At 39.5% G+C, this 13,693-nt stretch overlaps 1 non-coding gene and 1 pseudogene across 1 annotated transcript; both read left to right on the forward strand.

Moving 5' to 3' along the window:
* Positions 1 to 1,275: 1,275 nt before the first annotated feature.
* LOC101962540 (glutathione-specific gamma-glutamylcyclotransferase 2 pseudogene) lies at positions 1,276 to 11,098 on the forward strand (annotated as a pseudogene).
* A 277-nt stretch (positions 11,099 to 11,375) lies between these two features.
* On the forward strand, positions 11,376 to 11,482 carry LOC120887785 (U6 spliceosomal RNA). The gene has a single exon (XR_005731109.1). It is a non-coding gene; the product is annotated as a U6 spliceosomal RNA (small nuclear RNA).
* The last annotated feature ends 2,211 nt before the right edge of the window (positions 11,483 to 13,693 follow it).

Genomic DNA, 13,693 nt, shown 5'->3' on the forward strand with positions numbered 1-13,693 from the left:
TGAGGGCTATAAATAGAATAAAATTAGGCTAAAAAGATAGTGAAGGGTGAATGCTCCCTGTTTCACATAGGACAGTCCAAGAAAGGCCACTCAGGAGAAATTTTAAGAGACTTGACTGGTGAGAAAGAGGAAGTCATTTAAAGTTCTGCGGAAGAATATTCCAAAGCACCAATGGCTGCACAATTTAAAGAGGAGGAGGAAGAGGGCCTGTGGGGCTGGCCAGAGCAAGGTGGAGAGACATGAGGAAAGAGCAAAATGGAATAAGAACCTGTCTCTCATTCACCCCTCCCTCCATTCCTTTCTATCTCTTTCTCTCTCCTCCCTCCCTTCTGTCCTTCTTTCCTTTCATTCCTTATATTTCTGCCTTCTTTAAACTCTCACAATTGCACATTTTACCTGGGGTGAAAAACATGAGATCCAGTCAGGTTTGGTGGATTTCCCAGGCCCACCCAGACACTGAGGGCAGAACTGCAATCTGATGGCAGGTCAGTCTAGGCGTCACTAGAAGGAGCTCCCACAGGCAGACAGAGCACACTCGGGCAATTCCGTGGGCTTCACGTTCCTGCCCATAGCTGGCTGGCCTAACGCTGCTCTCGTAATCCTCAGGGTGGTCAACACACATTGTGATTCGACTATAACTTGAGCTCTTGAATCCACTTCTCAGACTCTAAGCCACTTTTAAGGAACAAGCCTTCGCGGTAGAACTTCTAGCTCCTAAATCCTCTGCGCTTCCACAAGAACCAGCTCTGGCTCCCGGGGCTCTGCTGAGGCAAGACTGTGAAGTGAGCGGCTCTTCCTCCCATCGTCGAGATCCTTCCCCCGAGTTTCCAAACTTCCAACCCTTAAATGTCATTCTCCAGTCAATTGTGACAGGGTTTTACAGGTAGACTAACGTGTTAATGAAATTGTTAAAATTTGAGAATACCAAACATGTATTTCCTTCCAAAGGGGAACTGATTAAAAAAAAATGGGGTTTCACTATCCTGTCACCAGATGAAGATTCTTGGGAATTACTGGTTGTAATCCAAACAACTTCTTTTCACAAGAAGATCTAGATAGAAGCTTCTGTTATTAGTTGCCCCTGTACCAACCTCATTTCCCACTATTCACTCCATTTGTTAGGTGCAAACCTGGGTACCCCTTCCGATTTTGCCACTTTATTGCTACTAGTGACCTCAGGCAAGGCACTAGTCATTAGCCCAGGTCCCCCTTCTTGACTTTTTACAGAAACCAACACTGTATTAAGTGAGTAGGATTATATAAAGGTTCACACTCATGAGAGAAAATGAGGGTGAACTTGGAAAAGATGAAAGAACCATCAGACCACAGCGCAAGTCAGGCAGTAGAGGGAGGGAAGGAAGTGAGGGCGATCTTAGGAAGGTTCAGCAAGGTCATGGGACAGCCTCAAGCCAAAACTGGCTACAAGAGAAGTCCAGCGTCTTGCAGGAATGTGTCTGCCTTAGTCCTCCTGCCGTGCCTAGCGTTGGCACAAATCAACGTGCAGGAGGATTTGGGAGAAAAGCTGGAGTTAGAGTTCTGAAAGGTACATTCATATGTTTTGTGTTCCAAGCTATTTAAATAGATTATTTTATTTAATCCTCATAATAATAATCTTCTTGAGATGTTACTAAGCCATCTTACCAATAAGAAATTCAAGAATCTTAGAAATTAGACCATTTATTTAGGGTGTCACTGCTAGTAAGTGATAGGGTGGGGACTAAATCCTAGGTTTGCCCGACTTTCCCGGATGGATGCACTTCTTATGTCTGTAAATGTCAAGGTACAAGTCTAAAGTCCCTCCCTTCCAGCAAAACACGCAGCTACTTATCAAAGAACACTCAGTCATCATGAAAAAAAAAATCCGAGTTTGCAAGTTTGCTTTCAAAACACTTCATATTAAATCCTTTGTTGCTAAAGGACCTTTGCATTTGCCAAAGTAGGAGAACACGGTACCCATTTCTCTTCCTCTGGATTGGTCAAGAGGCAAATGATTTCAATCATGTTTGACCAATAAAGTATTCAAGGATGATTCTGAAACTCACTGCCTGCTAGGGCTTGGTTGTAGCCTGTCCCCCATAAGTTCAAGTGCTAGGAGCTTGGTCTACGGTATAGGAATATTGAGATGGGAGAACCTTTAAGAGGTGGGTCTTAGTGAAAAACAATTAGGTCAAGGGGACCCCACCCTTCTGAATGGATTAATTACTATCTCATGGGAGCAGGTCAGGTCTGCTAGGAGTGGATTTGTTCCTGCAAGAACAGGTTGTTATTTTAAAAAGAGGGAAGAAAAAGAAAAAGTGTGCCCAGCCACCCCCACTCTTGCTTACTTGCTCACACACATGTCCCTCCTGTGCAGGGTTCCCGTTCAGTTTCTCTGCCACGTTGTGATGCAGCCAGGATACTGGTGCCATGTCACTCAGACCTTCCAGCCAGCAGAATCCTGAGCCAATCAACTTACTATGAAGTGCTTAGTCTGTTTATGTTGTTATTATGAAATAGTTGAGGCTAAGACAATGCCCCTCAATCTTCTGTTATAGGGAGGAACATTGTCCCCAGAAAGAGCCCCGTTGGGTCTCTATTCTGGCTTATTCTCTAATAGTTTGTTATTTGACAAAGCAGAGGTTAGGGAGTGCAGAGAAGATGAAAATCTTTGGGATTTGGGCGTGTTCGGAAAAACATATTTGAAGCAGAGCGTGGTCAAGAAACCAAATCTGGCAGCGAGATTCCTAGTTTGTCACTGGGCTGGGTCTGAACGTGGGCCAACGCCTCTCCCTGACTTGCCAGTGTTTTGGGTTTCCAATCCCTGAATGCCTTAAGATGGTGGAACCCCAATTCAAAAAGAGTAAGGGGAGAAAGAGGGGATCCGGGAGGGAGAAAGGAAGAGAAAGAAGAGAACTTCACTGTAGTGCAAAGAACAAAAGAGCATTAAGGAGGGCCAGAATTCATGTTTCCCACAGAGAAAGCCAAAATATACCCCAACATGCAGAATTGTGTTACCTCGATTTAAGCTGAAATGAATATAAAGCTACATGAGGGAAAAGGGGGATGGGCTACAAAGAGAAGGGAAGGTGAGGTAGCTGCACTCCCCTAAAAAGGGACAGAATTATTATCCTCACTAAGTCATTGCCATCGGGTTGTCTTCATAAGCCTGAAGTAAATTCATACATACCAATGGGACTCTCTCCCATGAAGGAACACAGAACAATTAAAACTTCCCTCACTGGCATTTCAACACGACCTTTTACAGCCTTTAAAACAATGTGTGACAATAATCTGGAAACAGGACACAGAAGATGAAATCATCCTAAGCCTAAGAAAAACCAATGACTAAATTCTTTGAAGGGCAGGCCAACCTTTCTGTTCCTTGGTTTCTGCAGGTATAATGTGATTAATATAATAAATCAATAAATATAATACCTACCTGGAAAGATTATTACCAGGAGAAAAAAAAATCTGACACAGTACCCATAACATAACGGTATTTAATAGAACTTTTATATATTCATAAAGTAAAAGTGAGCAACTGTTTTTCTTATTTCTGACACAATAAGTTTGAAGTATTTTTTAACCCACTGGAACCACCGTCTAGTCATTTAAGATGATCACATTCATCCATTGCCTTGACCTCATTCTGACTCAGCCTATTAATTACTTTGTCTACGTTCTTCCTTGATAGTTCTTCTTTAAAGAAAAAAGCTAAATAAAAATAAGAGAATTCTACTTCTTCAAAATTCCTTTAGGGTACATCACTCTTCCTTCTAATGTCCACAGCTCTAGCAGCATTCCAGAGGGAACATCTGGGCATCTTTAAAACACTGCTCTTCATCAGCCTCATCTCCCATCTCATCCTCTTTGTGGCCCAATTACAACTGAGGACAATCTGGTACCCCAGTGTAGGTGAATTTTCTCACGCTCTGCCTTGAAGGATTTGAAGTATGAGTCTACAGTACTCACAGAATCCCGTCTTCAGGCCAGAAGACAAAAATGAAGAAAAAAATCTACATCAATCTGTATACGGGGTAAAGTTGGGAGTTCATAACCCGCTTGAATCAAACTGTGAAATATGATGTATTAAGAACTGTGTAATGTTTTGAACGACCAACAATAAAAAAGAAAATCTCAAGAAACTAAAGATGACAAATCACACAGGATAGCAAAAATAACGTGCGACATACATAAATCCTATAGTTCCTATGGTAAGCCGATTAATGCAAAGATGTTCAGGTCCGAATACCCAGAACCTGTGAATATGTTGCCTTATCCAGCAAAAAGGAAGTTTGCAGATATGATTACATTAAGATTTTAAGATGAAGAGATGATTCTGGACTATCCAGGTAGCTCACATAATCATGGTCATTAGAAATGAGGAAGAAGAGTCAAAAACCCATAGATTCTTCATCTAAGGATTTGCAAACCTTTTCTAAACTAGTCTTTAATTAAACTATCTTTTACCAGTTACATTTATGGGATATTTTGACTAAAATTTTGCCAAGTACTTTTAACTAAAGTACCATTGATCAGGGAAAAAAGAAAAGAAACAGATTGGAAGATGCAATGCTGACGATTTTAAAGATAGACAAAGGGGCTCTGGGCCAAGCAATGTGAGAGACTTCTAGAGGATGGAAAGGCAAGGATTCTTTCACAGAGCTTTCAGAAGGTATGTAGGACAGATAGCGGTTTGATTTTAGTTCAGTAAAACTTTTTTCATTGCAACGACAAAACACCTGAGAAAATCAACTTGAAGAAGGAAAGATTTATTTTGGCTCATAGCATCTGAGGTTTTAGTCCATTATTACTTGGCTCTGTTTTTTCTGGGCCTGGGGTGAGGCAGAATATTATGATGGGATGGCTTGGTAGAGGAAAGCTGTCAACTTCATGCTGGCTGGGAAACAGGACAGGCTCATAATGAAGTTCCAATTATATTCACATGGAAAGTCCCTGATCCTATGGTTATGGCCTATTTCTAAACTTTCCCAGGAAAACATCCTTTGGGTGTGAGGTACATATGAGAGAGGACTGAGAATTGAAATAGGCTGAACATAGACAGCAATTCTGTAACATTCAAAAACAGTCCCCTCTGTGTTCATCATGCGGTATGTCTCTACTTCAATGTCTGAACCTCAAACAGGCTCACAATTAAGCTCATTATCTCTGCTTTCTAAGTCTCCAATATCTGCCTCCTTTTCTTATTTTCATTCACCTATTTAGCAAGCCTGGTAAGCCTTCTCTATCTTCCTTATTCCCACCTTTTCCAAGAGAACATATTGCTAGTCCAAAAAGAATAAGAGTCACTTGGAACAGAACTGTACACTGTATACAACCAACAGCATGGAGCCAAGCTCAGCCTTGATCAGATGAACCTGCATCTTCCTACCCACATGGAATAGAGAAAAATTATTGGCGAAAAGCAGTCAATATTTTGTGTTAGTTTACTCTGAAATAATAGCTAACACATCCTCTGAATCAGACTGAATTTTCTTCCATTTAACCACAAGACAAACAGTCATTATTAATGCTACCTTTACAAATATCTTGGGAATCTTACATGGGATCCAGATCATTAACCTCTGGTTGAATAATTATCCATGAATGTGTCGTCTATCTCTATAAAGATGACTTTACTGCTTCAATGCTGAATTCGTAAACTAGAATCTTTGTAAAGATTGAAATTCTGGTTCCTAAGGTCCAACTTCCCTAGATATGGCAGAGATTGCCTAGTTCTCTCTAAATCCATTCCTATTCCTCCTGGACACAAAGACATCAGTCTTTATTAGAGTTATGTATAGTAACTCATGCATATTAATCAAGTTTCTCCAGTGAAAAAGATCAATAGATTTACATATAAAGAGATTTACGACAAGGAGTTAGTTCACACAATTATGGAGGCTGCCCAGGTCCAAAATTCATATCCCACTTAGGGTTCAAAGGTCAGAGAATGGCCATAGAACTTGAAAGACCTGATGTCCCCATTTTAAAGCCATTAGGCAGGAAGAACCAAAGCTTCAATGCAGGAGAATTCTTTTATTTGGGGAAGGAGCCAGCCTTTTTGTCTGTTCAGGCCTTCAACAGATTGAACAAGAACCACATACTTATTGAGGGTAATCTGCTTTACTTAGTCTACCCACTTAAGTGTTAACTGATCAAAAAAATCTTCATAGAAGCACTCAGAATAAGGTTTGACTAGATCTCCAGGCACCCTGTGACTCGATGAGGTTAACTCATAAAATTAATCATTATTATCATATAGGAATTCCAATTCATTGAATGTAGGTGAAGGTGAAAGGTATCACTTTCAGGCTCACCTCATGAAAATGTCTCCCATAAGACCCTTTATGACCTTTACCCATCCCAGGAAAACTGATGAGTATTAGATTTAATGTTAGCTATCAGTAATGTTCATCTGTTTTATGAATTTTTTTTAAAAAAATCTTCAAATGTAAAAGGTTAATTCCACTTTCTTTCCAGGACTAAGAGGCTGTCCTCAGCTATTCCAAGGTGTCTTCCATCCTTCTCTTTTCTAATGGAGATCTCTCTGGTGTCTGTACCTGCTACTATACGTACGAAAAGTGATAAACATACAGAGATCTTCATGAATGGAAAGTATATGGTAAGTACTGGGGCTGTGTTATTTCTGTGTGTGTTGGTTCTTAGTTTGTATAAAGTAACTCAGCACTTCATAGCAGTGAATTAAAGAAAATTCAAGGCAGTTAAATGGTTCCATTGGAACGAAACATCCATCTACTCATGAGTAGGACTGAAAGGATAACCGAGATGAGTCACCCAAAGTGAAGAAGCAGGATTGGTGTCATCCGGGCAGAAGCAGAACACAAGAGCTCAGGAGGAGACAAGTGTGTTGCTCATCAGGGAGACATTACATCCCTGATCCCAGATACCCTCTTAGTGTAGGATGAAGACAGTCATTCTTAATGAGGAGAGATACAAGCAACACTCAGAAGTTTTCATAGACTGACCCTTTGTATCACAGGCACACTCAAAGAGGCAGAACATAGGAGTAGCTAATGCCAACAGAAAGCAACACCCTCACAAATGGACCCTAGTACTCTGCAAGTGATCTTGAGGTGTCCTCAAGAAGGGCAGATTTATATATTATATATATTATACACACACACTTTTCAACCAGGTTGCATTAAAACAAGTCCATACTTTCTGATGTTAATTTTTTTTAGTTTTTTCAACTGAGAACCTATAAGTAAAAGTCAAACAGGAAATTGGGTAGAAGGACGAACTCCAAAACTACACAGGCTGAGCTCACATCCCAGCTCCATTCCCTTCCCTCCTGTGCAATGCTGAACGACTCATATGATCTAATCTCCATGTGTCCTATTTTCCTCATGGGAATAATAGTAGTTCCTACACTCATCAGACCAGCTGTGAGTTTTAAAAATTAGTACACTTAAAGAATTTAGCAGGATACCTGACAGTAAGTTCTTATTAGCTACTCAGCTATCACATCACCACCACCACCATCATAACCATCATCATAATCACTATCAAATCACCTTTATCTTCAGGACACAATGTGCTATATAATATCTATTCCCGAGTTTCTGGGTCAGGGAGTCCACACGGCTGAAAAGGAAACAAGATGAATTCACTAAAAAGACCTAGAAGGTAGCTCATTCCCTCTGTTTATCCTTAGCATAGGCCTGTAGGACCACAGTTCCAGAATGATGTGACCACAGGACACTCATCACATTCAAAGGGGCAGGTGACTATGGAGGTAGGTGTGAACAAAATGAGTTGTGATATACATCGAGAAGGTGAAAAGAGGGTGGGCAAGAAACAGGAGAGGGGCTGGGGCTCAATGGGCGAGCACTTGCCTGGTGTGAATGAGGCACTGGGTTCAATTCTCAGCACTTAATATAAATAAAGGTCTATCAACAATCTGTGTGTGTGTGTGTGTGTGTGTGTGTGTATGATTAAGACACAGGAGAAAGAAAAAACAGAAAATCAGTGGGGCTATTGGCTAAACTGCAATGCTCCACTTGGTTTTAAACACCTTTATCCCTGGACTTCTGGATCTGCCCTCTCCAGACCCCTTCCCAGGTTTCCATGCTCACAATCATTTTGTTGTTAGACGGATCCCCAAACAGTGCCTGTCAACCCTACCCGCTCTCTGTGCTGTGTATGTATTTTAATAGAGTTACACTAAAGAAATGAACATCATTCGTAACCCAGAGACTTTGCACCCCACAAATCACACCACTCTTCAGTTTCCTGTTGAAGTCTTATTGCTTAGCGAAAACAAACAAAAAAAAAAAAGAAAATCACAGAGTACAAGTGAGCATGTAATTTTTAAATCATCTTCCTCTTCAGTAATAAAGTACAAGATGTTCCTCAGTGTGCTGAAAACCTCTAGATGATTATAGAGATTGAGGAGGGACTAGGAGGGAAGCTTGACTTTTCACAAACAAGCCATTAAAACTCAGGTTGTTAAACTAAGAGCTTAAACATGAACAAGGAGAGCCTTCTTGATCAAAGCCCCTGTTCCAAAAGTTCAATAAGATCCTGACCTCGTCTGTGTTCCTTATGCTTCAAGAAGCAAAGTTAATTTTTTTAAAAGGGAAAAAAAAGAAAGTGTGAGTCAAGTGTTCAGAGGTGGCCAAAGGATGGCTTTTCTTTTCTTCCATGAATTCATTTCCATCAAAAGGTGGCGGCATGTTCTTGCGCCATCCTTCAAGTTCATGAACATGTCTGAGATGTGGCCCTAGAAGAAAGCATCCTCACGTAGCTTTGACCACCACCAACAGCTCAGTGGCCGCTTTATTTAATATAATTAAGGCTTCAATTATCCAGGAAGGGCCAGAGAACATTTGCTTCCCTCTAATGTGCCTCCTCTATGACCCCAGGGGGATTCAAAGGCCCCCCAGGAATAAGTTTCTCCTCCATCTCAAATATTTTGCCACATGTGTTTGTTATGATTGGCTGGGCCTGTGGTGAGCACTCTTTAATTAGGGCAAGATTTAACCTCCTAAAAGAAGAGGTGTCTCATGTTTTCAGGCTCCAGCCATCCGAGAGCACCCTCCCAAGCATGAGCCAGGGAAGCTAGGGCTCTGTGAGATTTCCATTCATGGGAGGAGGGGGCGATTTTCATATTCTCAAGTGATCTGTTGGCACCAGAATTTTTTTCCTTCAAAACTCAGGACATCTGTTTCAGAATAAAGGATGCCTGTTTCTTTAATATATTTATGCATTTCCAGCTGACAAGATTTCATCATGGGTATATTTAGCTGGGTTTTTCTAATTTGGGACATTTGATTAAAATATGTCAAATTAAATTACTCATCATAATTTTCAACCTAATGTGAATTCCCTCCAGGAACATTTGTATAATTGTCTCCATTTGTTGCCATTTCCCCCCCCCAGATTTATTTTCTCTGCTTTGCACATTCTCCTTATTTTACAATTCTTCATACATGAGAGAGGTATATTATATGCTCCCCTTTTTAATTTTTTATGTTTAGCAAGATTAAAATCCTCAAAATTGAGGATTTGTTGAGTGACATTGGGATGCCTCCTCTTACACTATACCTGCATCTTTGAAAGTAGCTTATACCATAAAGCAAATTAATAATCATAACAATTTATTATTATATATAATATAGTGCTTATTCCAAGAGGGGCACTATTTAACTTCTTTCCATTTTTACTTAATTTTATCCTCAAAATAACCTTGTGATCATTACCTCCTGTCATGATTACAAATGAGGAACATGGAACAAGGAGAGGGCAAATAGCTTTCTTCAGAATCCATTTTTAAACACAGTTTAACATTTAGAGATCCTTTCTCTAAATCACCAACCTGAGATGTCTCTCTGAATTCATATCACTTTACACTATTGCCTCAAAGATATTTCAAATATACTAAAATTATCTTGTCATTTCCTTGTTGACCAACCTTGGATCCCACCCCTGCCCCCACTGATCCAAATGTCCATGCCTTATACACCCTACCTATTCACCTCAAGGTATGGCATTTTTGGTTGCATAACTCTCCACATAAGAATCATATAAATTCTACAAGGTCAAAAACCATGGTTTACCCTATTGTTTTTAAAAGTCTGTTTCAGTTTATAAAAGCTTTCCTTTATTATTTATACTTCCTAAGTCCTAATAGGAGTCCCTCTATCTGTAAAATGAAAGAACAGAGGGGCTGGAGCGTGGGGCCTGTCAGATATTGTTAGCTGAGCCGGGCAGTGAGCAGCGCGAGTGTAGATTAGGTCGAGTTCCAATGAGAAGCACATGCATGTATTCCAACCCTGAGGGGTTATTTGGTTGGAAAACAAAATAATTTAAAAGATGCAGGTATAGTGTAAGAGGAGGCATCCCAATGTCACTCAACAAATCACTTCTTTCCAAAGACACTGCACAAACAAGAATGTTCGAAATTAAGTCATCCAAAACCTGATAGTAAGTCCCAGGTGGCAGCCAAGACCACAGCTGGGGGTCGGCGGCCCTTCCACCACCAGGAGCCACCGCAAGATATGGGGGTTTTGGTTATGGGTTCGGTATCTGGAAGTTGGACTTTCCCTATCGGGACAAGATGGTTGGATACATCACAAACTACAGCAGGTGCTTCTGGCAGGGCAGCACTGACCACCGCGGGGTCCCCGGCAAGGCAAGAAGCCAGTCAGCTCCCACACGGCCCCCAGACCGCTCCCCAACTCCAGGCAGCCTGGAAGAGTTGACTCTCGTTGAAGATCCTGGGGGTTGTGTTTGGGGTGTTGCTTTCAAACTACCAGTAGGAAAAGTAGTAGTAGTAAAAACATACCTCGACTTCAGAGAAAGGAGGTTGCGTAACATTCATTTTTTAATCCAAAAGATCCCACAACAAAACCAATTCAGTGTGCTTTTATATATTGGAACATGTGATAATCCTAATTATCTTGGTCCTGCCCCTCTGGAAGACAGTGCTGAACAAATTGTTAATGCAGCTGGTCCAAGTGGAAGAAAGTATCTTTTTGAGCTTGCAAATTCTATTAGAAACCTTGTACTAGAAGATGCAGATGAGCATCTTTTCTCCTTGGAAAAATTAGTAAAAGAACATTTAGAAGAAAAACAGAACCTCAGATGCATATAAAGACCTAATCATTAACTTATTTAAATAGAGCATTTAGTCTTCAAAGAGTAACTTCAGCACACAAAGGCAATATTTTGGAAATGTGTTTAGTTGAAGATCTTATTACTTTTAATGTTATAGCCAGGATATCATCTAAATGTATAACTTAATTGCAAGTGTCCTGAAACATATTCAGAAGAGAGAAAGAAAAATTCAAGTTTTAATAATGTAATGATTTCCTAACTATACGATATTGAACACTTGCTCATCACAAGTGAATTCTTTAGAAACATACAAAGTACTCCCTTCGGCAGCACATACACTAAAATTGGAACAATACAGAGAAGATTCGAATGGCCCAGCACAAGAAAAAATGGGCAAGTTTATGAAGCATTCCATATTTTTAAAGAAGCAAAATATAGAAATACTTGGTTCAGTTCTTGTTTGTATCAGTAAAATAATCTTGTTTCATTTCACAATACTATTTTGAGGTTATAGAGAATTAAGCCAAAAGTCCAATAAATATTATAAATATTTTTTAAAAAAACTGATAGTATCAGTGCAGAAGCTTGGGCCTATGACACAAAGTGATTTGCCTAGTTTCACCCAACTGACTGGATGCAGGACCAGGTCTAGGGTACGGTCTGCCTTCCCCCCCTCCAGTGCTCTTCCTATGGTGCTCCAGTATCTTCAGTCTGTGCTACTTGTCTCAAAGTGCTGCTGTGGATTTGTGTGTAACTTAAGATCTCATTTTGTTCGGGATCTTCTCCACCATAGACCATTCACACTGCAATCTGGGATGGGGTCAGGGCATCGATGTGTTGTTTTGTTTTGATTTTTACTTTATAAAAGAAAATCACAAGCACATACAGAAGAGAATTTAATAGTAGAGAATTACCCACTATCATCCACATTCTGTTCATCAGCTTGGACAATCTCACCTCATCCCTACTCCCAGATCACTTCTTTTCCTCCTCCAGATGATTTTTAAGTAAACCCCAAGCATGTTATTTCATTGGTAAATATTTCAGTACTCTAAGGACTTTTCCCCAAAAAGTCCCCGATTATTTCACTTTTTTTTTTAAATAAAATCTAAATAAGGAAGGCCTGTACTTTGCAACTTGTGAGTTTTTAGTTGCTCCTAATTTGTAAATTCTCTCTCCATCAGACTCGCCCCCCCCTCACTAAGAGCAAAAACAGAACCAGGTTGTTACTCTTTAGAGTTTCCCAATAGCCTGGATTTTGCTGTTTATGTCCCTTGTACTATCCTTCAACATTTTCTCTGTGCCCTCATTATGTGTTTATCTTGAGAAATATTACAGACAGAAAAATAAAGATAGATGCTTCTTTCCATTTATTTATTCCCTTCAAATAAAGAATGGTTTCACTAACAACTCCCAAAGGTGACCACAAAGAATGTTGTTTTATCTTTTGGCATCAAGATGAGCTTATGAATAGTAGCTTGTTTGAATTGCACATATCAAATAATTGCATTATTAATCCTATTAGATAGATTATACCCTCTTTTGCTAGTGAGGGTCTGTTCAGATTAGTGCAGGTTTGTTTTGATTGGATTCTTGTAGAATTGTTAATAGTACTATCTTGCTTTCCAGAAAAATAAAACATTCCAGTTTTACAAATTTTCTGCCCCCGACATAGAAACAACCCGTTTTTGGAGTAACCCTTATAACATTTTAAGGGAAAAATGTATTTGGAAGACTTGACTCAGGAGTGTTCCATATTACCGGGTTGGTTATTGTTTTAAGACTTTTCAATGAAAAGAACTAGATAACACTTCCTTTCAAGATACAATACATTGCAAATTCACATTTTTAACTCCAGTTCAAATAAGGGCCCCAGGACATTTATTTAACTTTGTCAATCCTAATTTATGTCTTCCTACACACACACACACACACACACACACACAAAATCCTTATTGTAAATTACACCAACATAAATAACCCACTAAATTTATCCCACTATTATCTACACCTGAATCCATGATAATATCAGCACTTCCAACAATGGCAAAATTATTGAATGCCTTTTAAGGTTTCTTTCAATTATTTTTGTTCTTAAAGTACATCACACGATGGATACAGAGATAAATTGCTATATTAAAATATCACTTGAAATACATTTTGTTTATTTATATCTATTTTATATTTAGGGGTTGATTTTTTATATTAAGTTATAAGTATATAAAATACTTACTTTTCCAAAGATATATCTATACAAAACATATTTACATAAGTCCAAATTTAATTACAGTTCCAGCCACCTATTCCTCTAGATTCCTATTTGTTCCATTTAAAATCCAATGGTTCAGCCTACCATATACTTAACATATCATATATTTAATATTAGCAAATGTATTGTGTCTGCTTTCTGTTGCTATGGCAAAATACCCGAGAAAAACAATTTATAAAGAGGAAAAGTTTATTTTGGCTCACCATTTCGGAGGTTTTCAATCCAAGGTCACTTGGCCCTGTTGCTTTGAGCCTGTGGCAGCACAGTACATCATGACAGGATCCCATGGTGGAGAAGAGTGCTAACCTATAGTGGCCAGGAAGATAAAAGATGGGAATGGGCTAGGGTCCCAATATTCCCTCC

This window comes from Ictidomys tridecemlineatus, chromosome 10 (assembly GCF_052094955.1).
Source record: "Ictidomys tridecemlineatus isolate mIctTri1 chromosome 10, mIctTri1.hap1, whole genome shotgun sequence".
Taxonomy (NCBI): domain Eukaryota; kingdom Metazoa; phylum Chordata; class Mammalia; order Rodentia; family Sciuridae; genus Ictidomys; species Ictidomys tridecemlineatus.